The sequence below is a fragment of the Canis aureus genome, chromosome 1, assembly GCF_053574225.1.
Source record: "Canis aureus isolate CA01 chromosome 1, VMU_Caureus_v.1.0, whole genome shotgun sequence".
In the NCBI taxonomy this organism is placed as follows: Eukaryota; Metazoa; Chordata; class Mammalia; order Carnivora; family Canidae; genus Canis; species Canis aureus.
In genome coordinates, this window is record NC_135611.1 from 25455604 (window position 1) to 25481345 (window position 25742).

At 38.0% G+C, this 25742-nt stretch overlaps 1 long non-coding RNA gene across 2 annotated transcripts in view; it reads left to right on the top strand.

Moving 5' to 3' along the window:
* Positions 1 to 25742, top strand: part of LOC144311174 (uncharacterized) — a 73717-nt gene that overhangs the window by 2431 nt on the left and 45544 nt on the right. Inside the window, exons 2-3 of one of the 2 annotated variants that reach the window (XR_013376756.1) lie at positions 14798 to 14888; positions 19443 to 19491. This is a non-coding gene — a long non-coding RNA (uncharacterized LOC144311174). The remainder of the gene's footprint in view (positions 1 to 14797; positions 14889 to 19442; positions 19492 to 25742) is intronic. The other variant, XR_013376757.1, reaches the window with a different exon arrangement.

Consider the following 25742-nt stretch of genomic DNA (forward strand, 5'->3'; position numbering starts at 1 on the left):
GAAAACACTCCAACTTCAGCATAGACCACATCATCTGTACACAATTACCTCCCTAAGCAGTCCACATGTTACACAGTGAACTTGCCTGTCAACAGTGTGAGTGGCCAGCAGGGAGGGGGGTGGCTCTGAAGCTCAGGAAGAATTTTCAACATTGTTATTTAATGTTCTTTCCAAGCATTCCTCAAAGAGAAGAGGCCTAAAATTTCCTATTTAAGGACGGAACATTCCACGTTATGTTCATAGCCACATGTATATTAAAGGCAACTGGGCCCCCAGCTTTTTCTTCCCTCATGGATGATTTTAAAAGTCCAAAATATGTGGGAAGCCACAGTGAAATCTTTCAAGACCTAAACCCTGAATTATGTCTACCACTAATGGTTGGGAAGGTGTGGTAGAGGGGGAAGGGTAGGGATGTGAAGCTGGAGCCTCACCTAAGATGGGATGTGGGCTAGGTGGTCATCTCTAGTGGCTTGCAAGGGTGAGGTCGATGGGAGAATGGTTGGGAAGTTTCGAATGCTCTGGAGAGCCTGAGAACCACCACCAATAGCCTCACATATGTACAGCAAAGTGGAGACTTTCATTCATGGAAGGGATAAATTGCTGGACCACGTGACCTGGTTTATATTCTTAGAGCTGCCATTCACAAATCTTAGGGAAGTAAGAGCCATATTTCCAAGCTGACATTATGAAAATGTTGATGATACTTTATTTCGTAGGATTTAATGATGATTAATTGGATTAAAATTCTTAGGGAGTTGTTGCCCCCCCCCATCTTTTTTGATTTTCTTTTTCTCTACATGTATAGTATGCATACTACATTCTTCTAGGTTTTTAAAAATAACAAGACATATCATAAAAAGAACTTGGTTTTACTATAAAATTCACATGGTACCTCAAAGTCTAAAAAAGCCAATTGTTAGCTCCAAATGGATGGTTTTGATATTGGCTAAGAGAAAATACTTGTACTGATATATACAGAACATGGAATCTCAGCATAGAAAAAGAGGTGTGCATTATACAGTTAGGGTGAGGCTTTATGATCAAAAGTCCTTTGAAGAGTTTAAAATAAAAGATTATTATTAAGAAAGTGAAAGAAAGAGAGACATAGAGAGAGACACAGAGAGACAGAGAAGAGAAGACACCCAAGGCATTCACAGACTCAAAATATGTTCATATTGTATTATGGGGACCTTCAAGTGCCAGGAAACTCAAAGGGAAAGGCTGACACTCCATCCTTAACTCATGCCATGGGATCTGAATTCTTGTACTATTATAAATGACTCAGCAAATGTTTGTGTGCACCTGGGCGGTAGTGGGAATAGTGGCTTCTTATAATTTTGTCCACCTCTGACTTCTCCCAGCGCTTGCGACTGACAGCAGGTTCGAACTGGGAGAAAAAGGTCTTTGAATTTGTGTGCAAAATGGTTAAGATGCACTAATTTTGTCTTGTAAGCAAGTGTTTATCTAGCAAATGCTTTTTAGAGAGTTTTTTTTTTTTTTTTTTTTTTAAATGAGGAATTCATTAAGCTGGCCACTGAGTCCTGTTTACAGAGCTATATAAGGTACGTGTGTGTCTACTCAGGCATCACTTGTACAGGTCGTTTGGTTAAGTCTTATAAGATGTTCAGCTGTGTATGTACTACATTCCTTCTCTTAGGTTTTTTGTTGTTTTTCCCTATTAAAAAGATAGTTATTTGATCAGGTATCAGACATAGAGAAAACCTGGCAGGACTACAGGAAAGTGGCCAGACTTTGGAGTGTTTGTGTACTTAAAGAAGGAATCTTGCACATTTTCAGCTTTCGGTCATAGACATTTTCTTATAAGAGCAAGTAGGCGTCTGTGCCAGCCCTGAAAACGGAAATCAGAGCTCCCAGGGAAACATAACAGAGGAATGTGACTCAGTGCCAAGACCCATACGCAATACATACACTGAGCTGTCAGATTTATAGGAAATCTGGCCATATAAGTGTATCTGGACAGTGAGCAGTTTGTTGTTATGGTGGGTTGGGAGTGGGCTTCAGATGTGTCTAGCATGCCTCAAATTCAATCAAGTAAATGAATTCCACCCCTAAAAATGATATGCCAGCTTTTGGGGGAAAAAAATATAATAAATACCATCATAAAATCTTCAGGGACTCTGGCTTAGTTTACCTTGTCTTATATTTGCTTAAGATGAAGGTTAGAGAGAGGGCGTACTCCGTGGGAGTTCAGAGGTGGGAAAGAAGTGCAGATGTTTACTATCTAAATTACATTAATTTTCTCCCTGCTCTTGCCTCCTTATAATTAGTTCTCTGACTTTCTTGGGATATTATGTGATACAAAGGTGTTTGTCAGAAAGTAGTCAAGGCTGTTCCATGTGGTCTGGGTTTATGTTTGCCTGTTCATTTACTTACTTGTAGAAGCAGTTGATCGCTAGAGTGAGAGAGCAAAGGAATTTTTTTTTAATGACATTTTCTTCAGTTTATTACTTGTCTCATGTATTTTATTAGTTTAATTACAATCCTGTGCTGCCTCTAGTCTGCTTGCATTGATCTGAGGTGGTGCTGGAAAACATGGATGCTACTATAGGTAGAGATGGGTCTCTAACACTTTTCCTGACATATTAGCAACTTAGATTTACTAGCTTAGCAACAAGTCTTTACAGCACTTTGTTTGATCATCTTAGATGGGAAGAGTTTCTTTGGTGATACTTAAAGTGATAAGAGAGAAGGAAAAAGAAGGCTGATAACCGTCTGTCAAATGTGTGGTTTGGGGAAACCAAATCAATAGTTTGAAGAGGAATAGAGAATCAAGACTAGATGACTTATTTCAAAGAATAGGAGTAAAGGATAAATATTTTGAAAGGATGACTATAAAATCAACGTGATGTGAATGTGTCCCCAGAGATTCTGCCGATGTATGGGGAGGTGGAGCAAACTAAGACAGGCACCGTCAGCTCACCCCTTGAAATGTGTTCCCACCTCCTACCAACAGGCCTGAGCCCCTTCTCACAACTCCAGGGCTCCCTGGAGTGTGGCGTGTTTTGTTTTTTTTTTAATATTTATTTATTCAAGTAATCTCTATACCCAACATGGGTGATACTTCATAAAGAAAACGGGTTTTTTAAATAAATTTATTTTTTATTGGTGTTCAATTTGCCAGCATACAGAATAACACCCAGTGCTCATCCCGTCAAATGCCCACCTCAGTTTTTGTCTTATGTGCTTACATGTCATCTGTATGGAAGAATTATCACAGTATATTTCTCTTTTAATCATAGTTTTCAGGATACATAAAATGAAATTCTGTACTTAGCTTATTTTAGTCATATGATGGCATCTGCTTCCTTCATTTGCATGTTATCATTTTTATTCCATTTTTTTTCATGGAAGAAGAGACGTTCAAAGAGTCCTTTCTTCAATGAAAAGCATGTAAGCTACCCCGAATCCTTAGGTAAAAATACAATGTGTGAATACTAAAGAAAGAACAAAATGTCTATTGGTGCCTGTGTTCATGTTTTCTTTAGATTATTTCTTTCTCAGAAACCGAGATAGTGGGACACCTGGGTGGCTCAGTGGTTGAGCATCTGCCCTTGGCTCAGGGTGTGATCCCAGGGTCTTGGGATCGAGTCCTGCATCAGGCTCCTTGCAGGGAGCCTGCTTCTCCCTCTGCCTATGTCTCTGCCTCTCTCTGTGCGTCTCTCATGAATAAATAAAATCGTTAAGGAAAAAAAAAAGAAACCAAGATAGTATTCTTTTGCTTAACATAATGCCATAGACATTTTTACACTCAATATATATTTGAGTTGATATTTTTCTTTCATTTCATTTTGTACCATGAAATATGGCACAATGATATTGACAAGTGAGTTTTCAAATTAAATGGAAACTGGTAGCCAGTACATTCTAGAATGATGAAAACTAAGTTGTTCAAATTGTCCAAAGACTTTCTAAGATGTTTTCCTGTGTATGGCTTTTTAAATAACTATGCCTATAGGAATTATATATGAATATCTGAACACATGGATAAGGCTTTACCTCCCAAGTCAGAGCTTACACCACACATGTAGAAGAAAAGCACACTCTAAACTCTGGAAATCTTCAGATTTGAAGTCAAAGTGAACGAATGCATTGTTTGATTTAATGGTGGAATGTACAATTCTGATTTTGTCAGATCCATTTAACAGGAACGCTACTTAGAGCTTTGTCTGGGTGCCTGAAATGGATACGTGTATGGCTGTATCACCTTCCATTTATCCAGAGATGTGATGTTAAATTTAAAGAGCCTTCTAACATACAGCGTGTCCCTTGAGCTTCACAACAACTCTGTGAGGTATTGTTCTCCCATTTTGCAGGTGAGAAAAGTGAGGTCAAAGATGACTATGTGACATAACACAAGCTTGGTCAGAAGTGGAGCAGGGACATGTACATTTCAATTCAGTTCTTCTCAAGGGAACATCCTTGACTCTTCCAAACTCCGCTGCTTCTTTTTTTCATATTCTGTATATACAGGGGTCTCTGAACACTGCATGTTCTTAAGGGAGTTATCTCTAATTTTCCTCAAACTCTGAAATCACACACCCTAGAAAGCATATAAAATAAAACACTGTGGGTTAATTGGCAAAGTCAGGATTATGCTGTGATCTGAGATAAGCGTGAAGTAGAAAGGTAACAGTTATGGTCTGCATGGGCTTAGACAAAGGTTTGTGTTTTTTTTTTTTTTTTTGACAGTTAAGATTTTTGTGATCTTGCTGTATAGACACCTGTGTAGTTTGTTATCTGCTGATGAACTGATATAGCTGAAAAAGGAAAAATGAACCAAGATGAGGGGTATGCTTTGGAAGGCTTAATATCGGGGTGTGTACCAGTGTGATATTAGCTTCAGCCCACAATGAAAATGTCTGTAACTCACTCAGTGCAATCTTGTTTAGACTGAGTCTCAGACCAACCACAGGCATCATGAAAGTCTTCTTGAAAAAAAAAAAAAGAAAGTCTTCTTGAATAATTGCATCATTCACTGATTAGTTACCCTTATGATTAAATGTCTTGATGGAGCCTCAGGCCATTGGCTTTGTTTTTGTTTGTTTGTTTGTTTGTTTGTTTGTTTTTTTAGGCCATTGGCTTTGAAGCAGTATCTACGCTACACATAGATTCTCTACAAGTATCCTTTAATAGACATGTTCCAGCAGACTGTTGACATAATGCTTATTCTGTGAACTGCATCTTGAGTGAAAATGGACTTTCCTTAAACTGAATACAGTTCATATTTAAGGCTTATGACTTTTCCCTTCTCTGCTTTCACAGTGAAATAATGTGATTTGAATCATGACTAATTTCATGTTGTTAATGGCATGAGATCTATGTCATAACTACACAGAGCAGCAGTTAAGAGTGTTATCTAGGACTGGAAGGTTTAGAACGAGAGACTTTTCTTATTGACCTGTGCATGTATGTGAAAATTAACAACTATAGGAAAAAGTTTCATGGAACCATAGACTTGCTAATGTCCCAAAATATTTCACTGTTAAGCTGTTTCTCGCATAGAGATGATGAAAGTTGATCTTGTCCAAATGAATTTTTTGTCGTGATTTTCATCATTTCTAACCGCTCTGTTTATTCTTCTTGCTCATGTGTTTAGCCCTGCCATTTCCATATATGGTTGATTCTTGAGACTCTGTTTGTTTTCAGCTCTGTAGGTGAGCAAACAAACTTCCGGTCTAGCTTCAGCTAGACTTTGAACCTATTTTACTTTGCAGTAGGGCTGGGCACTGCGACAGCCAAAGTATTCCCTGTTGGCTTTGACTACTTTCCAGGCAGGCATCTCCCTCCCCAGTCAAGCAGATTTTTCCCAGCTAGCTCCTGAAGGAGCTGCCGGGGCAAGGGGAGTCCACAGCATGGTGATGCCTCTTCTGCCTCTCTGATGTTCTCACCTCACTCAGCTGAAGCCTGGCCTAAACCTAAAGAGGGCTTAGGAACTCTTAACTCTTTTTATTTTTTAATAATAAATTTATTTTTTATTGGTGTTCAATTTGCCAACATACAGAACAACACCCAGTGCTCATCCAGTCAAGTGCCCCCCTCAGTGCCCATCACCCATTCACCCCAACTCTTAACTCTTATATTTCCAGGACGCTTAGGTGGCTCAGTGGCTGAGGGTCTGCCTTCTCTCAGAGCATGATCCTGGGGTCCCGGGATCAGGTCCCCCCAGGGAGCCTGCTTCTCCATCTGCCTGTGTCTCTGCCTCTCTTTCTGTGTCTCTCCTGAATAAATAAATGAAATCTTAAAAAAAAAAAAACAAAAAAAAACAAAAAAAAAAAACTCCTATGTTTCTCATGCATCCCATCCAGCTTTTTAAGAAGGGAAAATGACTATGTCACATATGAAGGATAATCTGGAACCTACTTTGTTTACAATAAGTAGACTGTTAGACTGGGACACCTGGGTGGCTCAGTGGTTGAGCATTTGCTTTGGCTCAGGGCGTGATCCTGGAGTCCCTGGATTGAGTCCCACATCGGGCTCCCTGCAGGGAGCCTGCTTCTCCCTCTGCCTGTGTCTCGGCTTCACTGTGTCTCTGTGTCTCTCATGAATAAATAAAACAAAAATCTTAAAAAAAAAAAAAAAAAAAAAAAAGCATACTGTTAGACTAATGTGAGGGCGGGTGACCCAAGGCAGCAACAATGTCCCAAATGCATTGACAGGTGCATTACCTGGCAGCCTTTAGAGAAGCACTGCCTAGGGTCACTTTGCTTGGGATTTCTTATCTTTCCTGGCACTGGTGGTGGTAGGGAAATACTGTTTTACCAGACAGCCCAATATTCAATTAGGCTAGGGCTAGAAAAACAGATGAAAAAAAGACACTCATAGCTCATTTAAACAAAACAAAACACCTTAGATATTTACATTTTTGAGCTCTCAAGAATAAAGCCTGGCAAAATAAGCTTGATTTATATTTAATTAAGCAAGATTATCAACAGTACTAGTTTGATATTACAGTGTGAAACTTTAGTACTTAAGGTAAGTTGATTCTGTAGTTTAAAGCATTTCATAAAAGTAGCCACTATTTTGGATTTAGCTAGACCAACTTCTTATTATCTTGATTTCAAATGTTTATTAACAGAGGTAACATAGCATTGACTCGAATATAGAATTTGCTGGACTTTGTATTTCTCTATTTCAGGAGAGAGTTTCTTTTTTTCTTTCTTGCTTGCTTGCTTGATTGCTTTCTTCTTTGTTTCATTATTTAGCTGTGTTTACTAAATGTGTGACATCAGGCAAACTACTTAATCTAAGCCTCAGTTGGCTCCTTTAACTTGGAGATACTAGCAATATCCACCTCCTAAAATGGGTGTGATAATTTGTAAGGATTAAATACCAAAAATCTTGTAATGCACTCAACAGAGTGCTTGTCACAGAGTAAACACTCGAAAAAAATGTTTGCTAAAGTAAAATAGAACTTTCCTTTTAGCTCATATCTAAATACTTTCAGATACTAAATTTCTGCCTTAGCACTTGGCAAAAATTAGCCCTGAGCCCAGTAGGTTTTGGGGTCACGTATTATGCAGATTACACAGGATGAAAAGAATGTTGTGACTTTCTGTTGACAGCCTTTTTCTAGCAAGGCACTTATCATTGTTATATCACTTGTGAATGACTTATGAATTGTGATCTGTCCTTAGGATCCTGTTTTCTGGTTTGTTTTTTTTCCATCAAATTGCCACAGGGGGGAGTATAAGTTCTTGAAAGAAGCAAATGACACAGTTTAAGGAATTTGATACCAATTATTACTAAGAATGGCCATATCTAAAAACAGCTAAATAGATGATATTAATATATGATAAAATAACAAATTAGGCAACTGTTCAATCTTAGATTTAATAATTTTGTGATAGTTGTAAAAATAGTATCTGGAAAATGTCTCTCGGTGACATGAAGAGGTGAATGCGTGTGTGTGTGCGTGCGCACGCGCTCACTGCCTGCATGTAGACATTATTGGCACTATAGGAGACGGGAGAAAGTTTCTAGCTTTCGCCGAGTCATAAAACGAAAGAGGCAGAGGGAGAGAAAGAACCAGAGTAAATGTTAATAATAATAAATAAATAAGGATGAGAATGACTTGGATGCAAGAATATGACAGCTTTACAATATGGATGATATTGAACCCACTGTGTACATATGGAGAAATTGAACCTTGTGAAGTTCAACAGCTAGGTAATTCCAAAATAGAACTACACAAGTGAAAAGTGAAGTAACTCTTTCAATTTTACAAATGCATTTAATAGCTGCAAAAATTGGGGCAGCCCAGGTGGCTCAACAGTTTAGCGCCGCCTGAAGGTGTCATCCTGGAGACCCTGGATCGAGTCCCACATCAGGCTCTCTGCGTGGAGCCTGCTTCTCCCTCTGCCTGTGTCTCTGCCTCTCTCTCTCTATCTCTTTGTGTCTCTCATGAATAAATAAATAAAATCTTTAAAAAATAGCTGCAAAAATTGTGACTTGACTTTATAATAGTAATAGCCAAAACTGTGCTTACTTCCTCTGCCTCTTTGAAGAAAAGTGAAGTGCACCAAAGTCCTAGGAAAGGAGAATAGAGAAACTTATGGGTTGGGCAGGTTGTTTATGGTACCAACACGAACCCTCCCTGTTAGGAGGTAATCATCTTTGCAGATGGTTGGTAATCCTCCTTCTATCTCTCTGCTTCTCCCAGTCCTTTTTCAGGACTTCCTGATAAGCCACAGTTGAGACCACATTTCCCACATTCATCCTCCCTTTCCCTCTTCTTTGTTGCAGTGTTCTGCAGAAACCCTGTCCTAAAAATTCTTATTCTTACAGAATTTCTTCATATGTGTCAATATATCATTCTGATTTTCTGAATTGTTGGGGACTTTGTACTTGGCTCATGTTCTTTCATTGAACCCCCGCCCCTGCCACCATCATATAATGCCCCCTAGTACTTACCAGAACAACCATCCAAACTTACCTCTATGTTCTTGTTGCTTGCTTCTTTTAAGCCAACCAGGACTTGCCTCAAGCCCTCACATTACGTAGAACTCCATCCCCTTGGGTCCTAAACCATTTGTCCTTTCCTGTTCTCTCCTACTCACTTACTGTCATTTGACCCAACTGAAAGCTTGATCTCTTGCCCCTTCCTTTTCTTCTGGCTACTTTTTTACCTGTCCATGGCGTCATGTTTTATGTCAACAGTCTCTTGTTAGCACCTGTGGTTTTCGGCCTCCCAACCTTTTATCAAGCCAGCTCCCTGCCTTATTTGTTCTCACACTGCCTGCCATACAGTTCTGGTTTTCAGTCTCAGTTTGGCCCTCAGTTCTGCTATGTTCTGCTTTTTATTGTTCTGGTCAGCTCTTTCCCATCTTTTCCTTTATCTCTCCTCCAAAACTTTTCCCTCAAGGGTCCTACCCTGCCCCACCTCTCAGCAGAGCAGCCCTCCTTCCTCCATGAGACTATCAGGCATGATCAACTCAAGCGCCCTTCTCAAGACAGATAGGTCTTCAGCCTCATGGCCATTCCTTTAGTGTAGAGCTGACTGCTCAATTCTGTAGCCAGTGGTCATCATGTATAGCTATTTAAATTTAAATTAGTCAAAATTTAAAATTCAGTTCCTCAGTTGTACTAGTTGCATCTAGAGTGCTCAGTAGCCACATATGGCTAATGGCTACTGGACAGGGTGGCGTGGCCACCCTTGTTGTTGTAGCAAGTTCCATTGGGCAGCCCGATTTAGGAAGACTTTGGCTTGTGCTATTGGTTTTCTCTTTTTCCTGTCTCTGATCTTTCAATTTCTTTTTTTTCTAGTAGTTTCTTCTCAGCCTATAATGATGAATACATTTCTTTCATATAAAAAAGAAAAATCCCCAAACAAAACAACTTTCCCTTTGACCTTCACATCTCTCTATATATTGCTCTACTTATTTTTTTTTACTCTGAAGCTCCTAAAACACACATGCTCACACACACAATCACACACACACTTTCCTGTATTTACTATTGCCAAATACTTACCTTTGAGTTACCACTCAACCAGCTGCAATAAGTCTCCTGACTCTAGCACTGCAAATTGGCAACAAACAACCTCTTTGTTGCTAAATCCAGTGGATTCTTTTCAGTTCTTTTTTTAAATAAATTTATTTTTTATTGGTGTTCAATTTACCAGCATACAGAATAACACCCAGTGCTCATCCCGTCAAGTGCCCCCCTCAGTGCCCGTCACCCATTCACCCCCACCCTCCACCCTTCTCCCCTTCCACCACTCCTAGTTCGTTTCCCAGAGTTAGGAGTCTTTATGTTCTGTCTCCCCTTCTGATATATCCCACACATTTCTTCTCCCTTCCCTTATATTCCCTTTCACTATTATTTATATTCCCCAAATGAATGAGAACATACAATGTTTGTCCTTCTCCGATTGACTTACTTCACTCAGCATAATACCCTCCAGTTCCATCCATGTTGAAGCAAATGGTGGGTATTTGTGGTTTCTAATGGTTGAGTAATATTCCATTGTATACATAAACCACATCTTCTTTATCCATTCATCTTTCGATGGACACCAAGGATCCTTCCACAGTTTGGCTATTGTGGACATTGCTGCTATAAACATTGGGGTGCAGGTGTCCCGGCGTTTCATTGCATCTGTATCTTTGGGGTAAATCCCCAACAGTGCAATTGCTGGGTCGTAGGGCAGGTCTATTTTTAACTCCTTGAGGAACCTCCACACAGTTTTCCAGAGTGGCTGCACCAGTTCACATTCCCACCAACAGTGTAGGAGGGTTCCCTTTTCTCTGCATCCTCTCCAACATTTGTGGTTTCCTGCCTTGTTAATTTTCCCCATTCTCACGGGTGTGAGGTGGTATCTCATTGTGGTTTTGATTTGTATTTCCCTGATGGCAAGTGATGCAGAGCATTTTCTCATGTGCATGTTGGCCATGTCTATGTCTTCCTCTGTGAGATTTCTCTTCATGTCTTTTGCCCATTTCATGATTGGATTGTTTGTGCTGTTGAGTTTAATAAGTTCTTTATAGATCTTGGAAACTAACCCTTTATCTGACATGTCATTTGCAAATATCTTCTCCCATTCTGTAGGTTGTCTTTTAGTTTTGTTGACTGTATCCTTTGCTGTGCAAAAGCTTCTTATCTTGATGAAGTCCCAGTAGTTCATTTTTGCTTTTGTTTCTTTTGCCTTCGTGGATGTATCTTGCAAGAAGTTACTGTGGCCGAGTTCAAAAAGGGTGTTGCCTGTGTTCTCCTCTAGGATTTTGATGGAATCTTGTCTCACATTTAGATCTTTCATCCATTTTGAGTTTATCTTTGTGCATGGTGAAAGAGAGTGGTCTAGTTTCATTCTTCTGCATGTGGATGTCCAATTTTCCCAGCACCATTTATTGAAGAGACTGTCTTTCTTCCAATGGATAGTCTTTCCTCCTTTATCGAATATTAGTTGACCACAAAGTTCAGGGTCCACTTCTGGGTTCTCTATTCTGTTCCATTGTTCTATGTGTGTCTGTTTTTGTGCCATGATCACACTGTCTTGATGACCACAGCTTTGTAGTACAACCTGAAATCTGGCATTGTGATGCCCCCAGATATGGTTTTCTTTTTTAAAATTCCCCTGACTATTCAGGGTCATTTCTGATTCCACACAAATCTTAAAATAATTTGTTTCAACTCTCTGAAGAAAGTCCATGGTATTTTGATAGGGATTGCATTAAACGTGTAAAATGCCCTGGGTGACATTGACATTTTCACAATAGTAATTCTGCCAATCCATGAGCATGGAATATTTTTCCATCTCTTTGTGTCTTCCTCAATTTCTTTTCAGAAGTGTTCTATAGTTTTTAGGGTATAGATCCTTTACATCTTTGGTTAGGATTATTCCTAGGTATCTTATGCAATTGTAAATGGGATTGACTCCTTAATTTCTCTTTCTTCAGTCTCATTGTTAGTGTATAGAAATGCCACTGATTTCTGGGCATTGATTTTGTATCCTGCCACGCTACCAAATTGCTGTATGAGTTCTAGCAATCTTGTGGTAGAGGCCTTTGGGTTTTCTATGTAGAGTATCATGTCATCGGCAAAGAGGGAGAGTTTGACTTCTTCTTTGCCAATTTGAATGCCTTTAATGTCTTTTTGTTGTCTGATTGCTGAGGCTAGGACTTCCAGTACTATGTTGAATAGCAGTGGTGAGAGTGGACATCCCTGTCTTGTTCCTGATCTTAGGGGAAAGGCTCCCAGTGCTTCCCCATTGAGAATGATATTTGCTGTGGGCTTTTCTTAGATGGCTTTTAAGATGTTGAGGAATATTTCCTCTATCCCCACACTCTGAAGAGTTTTGATCAGGGATGTATGCTGTATTTTGTCAAGTGCTTTCTCTGCATCTTTTGAGAGGATCATATGGTTCTTGGTTTTTTATCTTGCTGATATGATGAATCACATTGATTGTTTTACGAGTGTTGAACCAGCCTTCTGTCCCGGGGATAAATCCTACTTGGTCATGGTGAATAATTTTCTTAATGTCCTGTTGGATCCTATTGGCTAGTATCTTGTTGAGAATTTTTGCATCCATGTTCATCAGGGATATTGGTCTGTAATTCTCCTTTTTGGTGGGGTCTTTGTCTGGTTTTGGAATTAAGGTGATGCTGGCCTCATAGAATGAATTTGGAAGTACTCCATCTCTTTCTATCTTTCCAGACAGCTTTAGTAGCATAGGTATGGTTTCTTCTTTAAACGTTTGATAGAATTACCTCTTTTCAGTTCTTATAGAACTTGATCTCTGTGTGTGTGTTGTGTTGAGTCCCATTCTCACTCTTCCTCTTTGACCATTTCCTCTGGTCTCCCTTGAAGTCTTATTTCCCTCTGCCTACCACTTTGATGTGGATGCCCCATAGTCTGTCACTGGTTCTTTCCTTACTTACATGTTCCTTAACTGCCACATTGTTGATGGCTCCCTGCTCTCTGGATCTCAACCAGAAACTTTTTCTGTGCTGTATACAGGACATTAATCGGAATGTCCTATACAGATCTTAAAGTAAGCATAATCAAAGCCAAATTCATGTCCTCTTACCCCCAAATCTGTTCCCTTTAATGTGTTCCCAGACTTAGTGATTAGGAGCAGTATACCATTCCATATTAAAGCCTGTACATGGTTGGATGTCCCTTTTTCTCTTTCACCCTCTGTATTTAATCCGTCACAAAGCTCTGTGAACTCTACCTTCTCATTATATCTTCCCAGCATATCATGCCATCAACATCTTTTGCCTGTATTTGTCTTTCTGCTAACTGGTCTTTTACCTCTCCAATTTATTCCTTTCGCTGCTGCTTGAAGAATCTATCAGTGCAAACTGCTTATGCAGCCTGCTTGAAATCTTCATACAGTTTCCATTGCCTCTAAAAGAAGGCCCTGTGTCTGGCTCCTATCTTGTCCATTCTTTTGTCTCACTACCCACCACCCCTGCCCTATTCTCGGTTTTTCATTTCCTGTATTGCTACAGTTGGTTTCAGTAACTTTGAATTTTATCATGTATATCATGGCTTTATAACTTTGCTCATATTGCTCATTCAGCACATAGAGGAGTGGTAAGTAAGGTGTGTTTATACCAATGAACTTTTGACTGTGGTAGGAGCTCATTTTATATTTGATCCAGGACAGATGCACTTACATGGTGAAACAAATTTTAGACAATACTTACTAGAAGTGATATCTTTGGTATTTTAAAATTGTTTTCTTTCCATTTTCTTAAAAAAATGCTGATCTTGATCTCTAAGCTTATTTTACTATCTTATTGAACCCACACTCTATATATTTATAGTTTCTAGATATTGTACTTAGAAAATGTCCTAGTGAATACAGACTTCATCAGTGTGAAAGAGATGTAGTTTTACTTTTATATCTGTATTTTCTAATGTAATTACTTACAAAATTTTCTGAGTATTGGGATATAGCTGTGCTCTTTAGCTTTTTTTTTTTAACAGAATGGAATGCATAGAAAATAATAACTTCTTCTAAAATTTCTAAATTTTTGGAATGATAAAGATAGAGAAATTGTTTTGTTTAAGGATATCAAAGATCATAGCAGAACTTACTGGCAAATTGCTATCTTTTTTTTTGTTTGTTTCTAGGTAATATAAGGTTTTTCTTGGAAGTTGACTTCTGAGTATTTGTGAATAACCTCTCACATAGTATCAACTACAGACAAATCCACTCTTGAATGAATTCCTTATGTAAAGTTTGAGAACTACCTTGAACTTTAAAATATTCTACAAATATTCCCTACTTAGCTAAAGTTACATAATTGCTAAAGTTTTAGGAACTATGGTGTTTTATATTATAGCATATTTATATCAATTCATAGATATTTTGTATTTATTGATTATAAATAAAATTTCTGAGGCTCATGTATTCCTACCTGGTAAGTTTATGTTTTTTAGAATACTGAGGACTACAGTGTTTATTTTATTCAAGACATAATTATGGTAAATAATTCTCTAGAAAATTGAGTTGTAACACTAGTAGGTGTTTAGAAAAAGTTGCTGACTGACTGACTGATAAAATTTAAAAAGTTAATGTAGTTGTTAAGGTTGCCAAACCTAAGGCATAGGAAGATATTAGTGGGAAACTGTTCCAGACTAATAAGTCTATTAAAATAACCCAAATTAAAGTCAATCAGTCGTTTGTTGTTATTTCCCTTCTAAGTAAATAATGTATAAATATTTTGATTTTTTTTTGAGCATTTGCTATATTCCTAACATTGTTTTAAACACAGTGGGATATTAAAAGATACCTAGTTCTTACAGGGATGTTACAATCTATTTGCAGAAGCAGATTATATGCAAACTAAAGGTTAAACCAGTGATCACGCATTTGTGTGGCATGGGAACCGCAGGACATTGAGAACTCTGGAAGATTGGTATGATGTTCTTTTGAAACATATATACATTACTTTGCTTTATAATGGTTCTTCAGGGCTTAGAGAGTTTAAGAAGGCATTTGCAGATTTAAAGGGCAAAATTAAGAGAGTCTCAAAGACTAAGAGTTAGTAATGCTAGAATTGTTATGCTTCTGTTTCTCCTCTTGCTTCAATAAATAGTATATATTACCTTTTGTCTCCACAACTTGCAGGGCACCAGGCACATGGAGAAATCTTAAAGCACAATAAATATTTGTTGAATTAATGCATCTTTCTTGAAGGCAAAGGTTATATTGTTTTCTTCTTTTTATGATTCTCCATGACTCCTGGTAGGATGTTTTGCACACAGTGACATCTAGCAACTATAAAGTATTGAGAATGTTCATTTAATGAGGAAGAAACATAGCTAAAGTGAGTATTACTTGGCCAAGATACCTCACAAATTCTTCCATTTGCTCAGGAATGGATATGCTCACTGGATCCTGTGGTAACATGAGGTCTAGTAGTATAATGATGACTTTAGCACGAGTTACATGTTTTCATGCCTTTGTACTGGCTGGTCAGCTCTTATTCTTTCTTCAATTCTCAGTTCACTGGCCACTTTCCCTTTTGGTATTCCAGACTGGGTTAGGGTTTACCCTTTCACAGCTTATCTCTAGCTATGTAATGGTTTGCCTTTATCCCTTACCAGATGGAGTTCCACAAGAGCAGAATTGAATCATTTCTCTCTTTGCCTGTTGTACCAAGCCCACTACCTTGTTTATAAATTTTATCTGATGGGAGTTTGTTGAGTAAGTGTTTGTAGGACAAATACAATCCTTAACGGTGGTGGTTAGACATCTGGCTTTGAACTGGCAACTTGGCTTTAAAATTGTGTTCAGGGACCTAACTGAAAAAAAAACAAATACCAGAATTATAACAGTTTGAGGAATAAAGATGAGTCAATGAGAAAGAGAAATGGAAAAGTCACAAAAATTCAGTGTCAAATATAAAATGAAACTTATATTACCATTACTAAGGCATTCATATTGAGTGGGCATACACATTTTTTTTTCTGGTGCTAGACTTTTCCTTCCTGTGCATCTAGTGCCTTGTTGAAATGGTGCAAGCGACCCTTTCAGTATACATTGAGTGTGAGAACATAGGTCAGTGACCTTAGGGACCATTCAGTGAAAGTCTTGGTTAACTGAAGTGAAAAAAAACAGATTTTAGAAACCACAAAGGCAGACACCTTTCAGTGATAGAGTCTTGTCTATGCAGCAGTGAGCAGAGGAGCCTCCTCTAACTCTCTTACCCTCATCTTCCTACTCCACCATCCTGCTTTTCCGGCAACCCCTCTGTGGACAGTCCAGAAACAGCTATGTGGTCTTGGTGGATGGTGGGTGGTCTCCCTCCTCAAACACGCTATTTCACTATGACTATCCATGTATTCAGGAGAGGAGGCGAGTCTCTCTAGTCCATTGAGGTGACCCTCGTGTATACTATTGGTAATAGTCATGGCCGCCTTCATTGAGGACTTGTGCCAGACTGGCTATACAGGTTATCTCATATTGTCACACAACCTGCACATGTATACTGTTTACTCCCTTTTTTATAAATAAAGGGAGTAGCAGAGTTGGGTGATGTGATGTGTCCTGTCCATGCCGTGGAGCCAGTAAGTGGCAAAACCAGGATTCCCACCTGGCTCCTCTAAATCCCCAAATTCCATAGATTTCTCCAGACATCACATCACCTTTTATAAAGTAAAGAGGATAGAGTGACCTGTCCATATTTGTTAGGTAAAATGGTATATTAAGAGGAACAGGCATAATGCTTTCTGTAGAGTTTAAATACTTACCTATTGCTGGATAAATGACTACCTGCATAGGCATGAGATTCTTAAAAAGAAAAAGAATCACTCATTTGTCACAACATAGATTTAAGATCATTACGACAACTAGAATTTCATGAAAATGTGAAGCCGAAAAGCAAAATTCAGGGACTTTTTAAATTTTTTATGTATTTTATTTTTTAAAAGATTTTATTTAAAAAAAAAAAAAGATTTTATTTATTTATTCATGAGAGACACACAGAGGGAGCCAGAGACACAGGCAGAGGGAGAATCAGGCTCCATGGAGGGAGCCTGTTGTGGGACTCGATCCCCGGACTCCAGAATCATGCCCTGAGCGGAAGGCAGACGCTTAACCGATGAGCCACCCAGGTGTCCCACTTTTATTTTTTTTAATAACCATTGTATTTAGAGAATTCAGTTTTTTGTTTCATTGTGTATACTACTAATAAAAGAAAAAACCTAACAATTTTCCTAGTTAAGTGTACTTAGAAGAAATTATGGAACTTGTGTAATACACACAGTATTTTTTTAAACCACTATAAGTGCCTACCAGCTCATTATTTTTAGCTTGAGCTATTATTTCTAAATTTTAAAGGTCTAATTAAAATATAATTGTTAATGAAGCCATAATGTTTATTCAAAGTTTAAGTTAATAGATAACTGTCTATTTAAATACCCAACTTAAATAGCACTCAAAAATTTTATTTTTGACACTCTCAGAACAAAATAAATAATAATTGTTATCATTAGGTTAGAAATATGGACTGAATAGTTTTAAAATATTTTTCAAAAACTTGGCAATGTTGTTTGGTAACAAATACAATGAAATCTACTATCGTATCCTTATTTATTTGATTGGGGGTTTTCAGTTCTCACCAGAACTTTTTGAGAATAAATAAAATTTATATATAGGGTTAATGTAGTTATTTACTTTATATGAAGACATATGCCATTATACAGTTGGAAACTACAGGTGCCTCATGTGTCTTGGATTGTGTGATAACAATTATATCATTATATTCTCAGAAACTATTTGGAAGAGAAGTTAAAACAAATGCAAAACTTGGGGCACCTGGGTGATGCAGTTAAGTGTCCACTCTTGGTTTCAGCTTAGGTGATGATCTCAAGGTGGTGATCTCAGTGTTGTGAGATCAAGCCCCCATCAGGCTCCATGCTCAGCGTATAATCTGCTTCACATTCTCTCTCGCTGTCCCTCTGCCCTTCCTGCTTGTGCGCTCTATCTCTCTTAAATAAATAAAGAGACAGAGAGAGCACAAGTGGCGGAGGGGCAGAAGAAGGGCAAAAAGCAAACTACCTGTTTAGTAGGGAGCCCAATGTGGGGCTCAATTCCAGGACCCTGGGATCATGACCAGAGCTGAAGGCAGACACTTAACCAACTGAGCCACCCAGGAGCCCCTAAAAAATTTAAAACTAGAGGGAAGACTAATTTCTTTTAGCACAAGTAGGTCTCCACTTTTGATAAAGTATATTATTTTCCCTAAAAACTCCTTAGGCCCAGCTCCTAAGCTTATCTTAAATGTCTCCGTATCCCTAGTAGAGTGCTTTGCATATTAATAAGTATGAATTTAACTTGATTGTATCAGTCTACTCTTAGGTCAGCTGGCACCCTACAGACACGGAGATGGAACGTTCCTTTTCACTAAATGTGTATAACTAGTTCTTCCTCTATATATACCCCTGGAAATTCAGTCACAAAGAGTGAAAAATAGCTGGGTATTAAAACAGGATATTACAGACTCAGTAAGTCAACCTTGTTAGATTTCTCTTCCCTTCATACTGGATTAGAGTATCAGGAGTTACACAGAAATATAAACTCTGAGCTACACTTCTCTTAAATCCTGCTGGGTCATTTAGCTTGTCTTTATGTGGTGTGTTTATATATGGATGAAGGTGGTGGAATCACACATTGAAAATGCCACCAAGAGGATTCTACAACTCTCTGGATGTTATACCAGTGGGCGATTGGTATCAGACAGTCAAGAGAACCAACAATCGAATTAGAAGATGAATAGATAAGACGATATGAGTCAATATTTGGTGGCTGTCTTTAAAAAAAAAAAAACAACCAACCAATCTAAAATGTTAAATTAAAAGTAAACCAAAATGAAAATTCACCAAAATTGGTGGCTCTTTAAAAAAAAAGAAACAAACCAATTTATGCTCATTTGGTTTGTGGGCTAATTCGTGATACAAATGTTCAACCAAAAATTAAAAAAAAAAAGCAAAGGAAGGTCAAATTTCTATCTCCCCTCCCCACCCCCCAGGAAGGAAGTTAGAGTTATTTAACCCACACATTGTATATGTTTGATTATTATTTTTTAAAAGATTTTATTTATTTATTCATGAGAGACAGAGAGAGAGAGAGAGAGAGAGAGGCAGAGACACAGGCAGAGGGAGAAACAGGCTCCATGCAAGGAGCCTGACGTGGGACTTGATCCCAGGTCTCCAGGATCACGCCCTGGGCTGAAGGTGGCGCTAAACCACTGAGCCACCTGGGCTGCCCCAGGGTTGAGTATTAAAGCTGAGTTGATCTGAAAAGTTTTACATATAAAGAAGTTTGCTGTATTGTTATATGGGCAAATCCTGAATAGAAGGGAAATGTGATTTCTACTTTGAATATACAATTAGCAAATTTAGGAATAGGAGTTTTTGTTTTTGTTTGTAGCTTGTCATGAAAATAACGCCATGACCTTTGGTTTCAGGCCACAAGATGAAGTGACAGACAGAGCCTGACTTCCTACTGTCAAAAAGGTAAAGTATAAGAAAAGAATGGTACCTGTGGAAATTCAAAGCTTTGATCACATACTGACCAAATCTTACCATTTAGTATTTCTGTTTGTAAACTAGACTTTTTTTTTAATTTTAAAGATTTTATTTATTTATTCATGAGAAGCACAGAGAGAGAGACACAGGCAGAGACACAGGCAGAAGCCGCTCTATGTAGGGAGCCCGACGTGGGACTCGATCCCGGGTCTCCAGGATCACACCCTGGGCTGAAGACAAGCACTAAACCACTGAGCCATCCAAGGATCCCCTGTAAACTAGATTTTTATTTGATATAGCAAAAATATGTGCTTTCTTTTAACTTCAGTTTATTTTTTCTTAAAAAAAAAAAGACAAAGCATCTGTCCTATAAGATAAATAAACTTTAAGAAGTGTTTGCTAATTGCCATATCTTCTAAATATGGCTTCTCTAGAGTTTATTTAATGCAGTTTTTCTTTAGAAAGTTGCAGAGTAATGAAGAAGAGTCACACAGGAAATATTGACAGTTTTATTTATAGGAAAAGTTCCATGTGAGACAAAGGAAACCATTTTTAAACTGTCTTAGAATAGTTTTTGAAGCTTAGTTTTGGATAGTAAAATGGAAATTAAAACATGACTATTATTTGCAGTTATTCCTTCAATAATAATAATTTTCACACTAGTTTGGATGTGACCCAGTTACTATTGATGGAACTCCCCCAAGCCCTTTTGAATTGTTATGTAGGTAAAATTAAAGTCTTAGAATGTATATTTAAAGACTTGTCCAAAGCCATGTAGCCAGTGGCAGAACTGATGTTAAGTGTACATTTCCTGACTTCAGCTCTGTCTCTGCTGCTTTTTTTCTTCTCGTTACTATCTTATTTATTTTATGATGGGGTAATATATCTTGAGGAAAATAAAAATAAACAGGAAAGAGTAAAATGAATTCTAGCTTACTACTGTTGTTTTTAGCAATTTTCAACATCCTGGTTTATTTCATTCCCAGGGTATACATGTCCTGTGGTAGATGTTGGTATTCAGCAAAATGCATGAATAAGAACCTCATTAAGTGTGAGAGCTTGTGTCTCAGTTTCCTTTCTGGGATGTAGTAAAAGCTACTTTTTGCAGTTGGCAGAATGCAGAGAAATGTAGCTTATTTAAAATGTGTAGTATAGAGTTGATATATATATATAAGTGCCCCCCAGCTGTGAGGTATTATTGTATTTCCCTTAATAATTCATATTATCAAGAAAGAGAAAAGATTTACTCTTTTAAATTAAAATACTTAAAAATTTGGAGATCAAGTAGAAATTCACCTTCTGGAGAAGGAATTCTCAGTGTTCCAATGATTTCTCTTATAAGCATTGTTAGCACATGATAAAGCCCAATAAATGAGAAACTGGAAAATAATTAATGTTTCAATATTAAAAACCACATAAACCAGAGTAATTATCAGCTTAGTTACTAAATTAAATTATTTTGCTTTGAAACTCCAGCTTTATGCTAAAAAGAATAGACTAAGAAGTCCTTTTAGATGTGGCATTAGTTCTCAGAAAATAAGTACTGTGATGAATTATGAGAAAATGAGTTTAAGACATGGATTAAATATTTATTAAGTATGTGAATTTAAAAATTAAGGAAATCTTGGAAATTTGTCTTAGAAATGCTTAGTTTGGGCACCATGAAAATAGTTTTATTTTTGGTTCTGATTATAAAAATTGACAGCTTATTCTTTTTTTTCCCCCTCATCTAGTTAAACATGAATTAAAAACTTTCAGAGTTGGTAAAATTTCTGGGATCATGTGGTCTTCCACTTTTCATGGCACCTGTGGTACAAATATAATCTAGAGAAACTAAGAGGAACTAACTTGGTTCTTACAAGGGAGGGGACTGGAGTTCAGCTCCCCGCCTCACCTTTGCAGAACCAGGGCTCTGTGGAGCGAGAACAGACCTTTCCTTTTACTGACTTTTACAGGTGAGGAAACAGAATCCCTAAGCGTTGTGTACCGTGCTCTAAGACACAGTCTGAGACAGACAGTGACAGAGTCGGTTCTTGAACAAACCCTCTCCTCTTCAGCTCTTTTGATTGCATGCTATATCCTTACTAGTAAAGAATCTGTAACAATTCCAGATTCTTTTCTCTTCTCCATTTTTATTATAGAGCTGTACCTGACAAGAAAGTCCATTTAACTTGGTAGCAGCATGATGGGCATTTCCTTGGATTAGTTGCTAACCCATCTCAATGGATAAAGAAGATGTGGTCTGTGTATACAATGGAACATTACTCAGCCATTAGAAATGACAAATACCCACCATTTGCTTCAACGTGGATGGAACTGGAGGGTATTATGCTGAGTGAAATAAGTCAATCGGAGAAGGACAAACATTATATGTTCTTATTCATTTGGGGAATATAAATAATAGTGAAAGGGAATAGAAGGGAAGGGAGAAGAAATGGGTAGGAAATATCAGAACAAGAGACAGAACATGAAGACTAACTCTGGGAAATGAACTAGGGGTGGTGGAAGGGGAGGAGGGTGGGGGGTGGGGGTGAATGGGTGATGGGCACTGAGGGGGGCACTTGACGGGATGAACACTGGGTGTTATTCTTTATGTTGGCAAATTGAACACCAATAAAAAATAAATTTATTATTAAAAAAAACATTCTTGAAAACAAAAACAAAACAACAAAAAATGTTTAATTAAATCATTATTCACCTATTGATCACCTACTGTGTGTTGGTGCTAAGCTGTGGAAATATCAAGAAGATGAGCACTTCATTTTTTTCCTAATAAGTAAAAGGAATATAGAGGTAAACACATAAAAAATGCCATGTTTCTTATAGCCGCTTATCTAGAAAATAAAAATTGTGTTAACAATGTTGGTTCTTTAAGCATTAAATATTAATCATTAAATAATACATTGCTCATGGTAAATATAATACATATACCAGAAAGGTAAGATAGTTGATTAATTCTATATTTTTATTTCAAAAAAATTATGTTCTTATAAATGAGTTTTTATTAATAATTGCTATGAGTCATGACTCACAAGGGCTGGAAGCTCTCTGGTCTCTGTCAGAGGGCTGGGTGACTGATGAGGTTGAATAATGCTGAGGATGTTGGAGTCTCTCTTGTAGTCTGGTGTAATGGAGCCTGAAGAGTTGGTGGTAGGTTATAGATAAATAGACACCTATCTCCTTATGTAATTACTGATGGCTGTGGTTACCATGTAACTAGTCAAAGTTGCTTTAGGCGTCTAAGTGTTTTGAGTCTGATTAATTAGCCATGATCTAGACAAAATAAAAGACTTTGATGGGGAAAATTAATTGGCACACCAGAGGCCCATGTAGCTATGCCAGGCTCCACTTCAGGATTCTTTGCCTTCTTAATGCCTTGCTTATCGTGGGAGTTCAGGATTTTGAGAATCACCTAGTCTGCCTGGTACTCGCCTGATTTTCTGGCACTTTGATGTTGAACTGTACCTATCCTTGTCTGCCACAGTAAATCATGCTGTTTTTACTACATGCTATTTTAGTAGGCTGTCTCCTCCCCCCACCCAATACCATAAACCCTGCCTAGCCTCATTCTACTATGTCAAACTATATTTACTGTCTACCAGCCTTAAGGAGGGGATCTAATTTCTCTTTCGATGTGTATCATGAATGAAGTATAAGAAGAAAGTGGCTTTTGTTATGGGACTAGATAGAAAGAAGTCAGAATTTGAGGCAACCAAAGTGGCTAGGATTAGATGGGTGCATTTCTGAAGAGAAGGAAACCACAGAAAAGTGGCCTAAAAGTCTACATATAAATTCTGCTTACTAGCTAACTACTAACCTGCACATAAAAGGGGCAGAGATTTCAAGAAACCTAGTACAAAAATATATCTGATGGCCAATAGCTGATCTGAGATATTTGCAGCCACATGGTGCTAAAGGAGAGATTGGGAATTTAAGTGTTGCCAAGGTGGGGGAGTGTTGGTAAACAGTGTCAGGCTTTTGGTGGAGACCCTGCCTGTCAAGCCCCAGGAGTAGGGATTTTACTCTGGGAAAACCACAAGACAAGAGCTGACAGGGTTTCCTGTCAAGCCTAGAAAGGAACAGATGATCTACTAGAATTTTTTTCTTCTTTTTTTCTGAATGCCCGGAAAACATTTAACGCTCTTTGAAGAAAGAGATCATTCAGAGTTTCCATGATATTTAATAAAAAATTGCAAGGCATGCCATAACACAGGACAAAATGACCAAAACCGGGGAAGCGGGGGCAAAACCACAACAAACTCATAAATGATTGAGATATTGTATTTATCAGATAAGGACTTAAAGTAGCTCTGGTTAATATGATCAAGAAAATGGAGAAAATGATGTACCAAGATAGTTGGAGAGATGAATAACTTGAGCAGAGAATTAAAATTTATAGAAATTCATCAAATGGACATTCTCCAAATGAAAAATTTAACACTAAGAACTTTAGATATTTTGAACAGACGAGGGAACATATCAGTACACAGGATTAATAAACTGGAAGACCAGGTCAAATAAGCTAAGAGAGAAAACAGAATGGAAAACACAGACAAGTGCATAGAAAACACGTGATGCCCAAAGTGGACTTCTGAACTCGCTCTTTTCCAGAAAGAGAGTTCACACTGCGGAGCTCTACAAATCACTTCTTTCTAGACTTTTGGATGCTATTAGAAACATACTTAGATACATCTAATTTCATTGCTGACCCAAAGCATCTGAAACTCAAAGGCAATTCAGGGAATAGATAATTTTGTTGGCTTTAATTTTAATGGAAAACCTGTTTCCTTTAAGTGGTTATCTTTGCCAAAATTTGACAACTTCTGAGAAGAGAATACAGTACAAAGTTCTGGGGTGGGTAGGACTGATCCAGGTCAAGCTCTCTTCCTAAGGAAGATAATACAGTGTCATAAGAATATATTCATATTTCCGTGTTTTAGCTCTTTTTTTATTCTTACTTTGGTTTTCTTTTCAAAGCTGTTTGCATCAATCAGTAGCAGATCCCTGCCTTCTTCCCTTGCTCCTGTTCTCTTTGCCTCCCACTTTTGATCTGATGCTTGTGCTATTACTATTCACTGATTTGCAGCTAAACATTGACCAAAGCCCATTGTTTGATATCACACCGTTTGGGCTATTTTATATACTTGGGAAAGGCTTCTGACTTAGAAATAACAGTGTGTTCCCTCCCTCTTTTTCCCCTTTTGACTCCGAATCCTTGATGGTAAAGAGGTATCTCCTGGACACTCAATGACACATGAATCTAATTGCAGATAACTGCTTACCCCACAGCTCTGCTTGATGCAGTACAGTGACTCGGTTTCTGAGCATAGGAAATGACCAGACTTGGTTTATACATGTCTGCTCAAAGGCATACCTGAAGGCACACGAGCTGGAGAAATACTAATTATAGTATGAAATCACTTTAAAGTTTTTTTTCCTTAGTTATGGGATACTTCCACAGACGTTACACCATTTGACTTTCTCAAATTGCGTGTGGTAGGAAGAATGAGTGTTACTATTCCCGTTTTGCAACGAAGAGATTAAGGTAGAGGAAGAAGTGACTCATCCAAGGGAACAGCTAGTCAGCATTAAACTCAGGCCTTTCTTACTATTCAGTGTTGATGGCCTTACTTAGGAGGCATGGTGGATGGGTAGGTAGAGGCACGGGGGCATTATTATTGAAATGTGCTCATAGTATAGAGTAGGACTGTGCCTACATTAAACCCATGATAGATATAGACTATACTTTTAAATACCATTCTGGCACCAGTAGAAAAGAGATATTATATTGCAAAGGCCTTTTGTCATATAAATCCCCAAATCCTTCTGGGAAATGGTAAAAGATGAGTCTTAGAAATGTGTGCTGATCTTAAAAAAGAGGACATAGATACCTCTGGGTGGTTTGACAAGCTCAGGAACATGTTCTTGGGAATTTGAAATGATAGTTTGTCCAGATTAGATGTTCTCCTGAGCCAGAAAGGGCTTTGCATATCCATTGTCATTTAAGTTGTTCAACCAGCAAGATGTCAAGCATTTAAGCCTGTTTTTCATGAGTGCACTTGGTGTCAAGGTCATGTTGGGAGACGATTCTCGGAATGGGTGTCTCATTTCATCATGTTTTGTGAGCAGAGGAACTAATTGACCTTATTCCATTCTATTATTTCAAGAATGTTTATACAGTGAACAGCCTTGGAAAATAGAGATAATGTCTCTCTGTCCAGAGCAAAGAGTAGGCATGC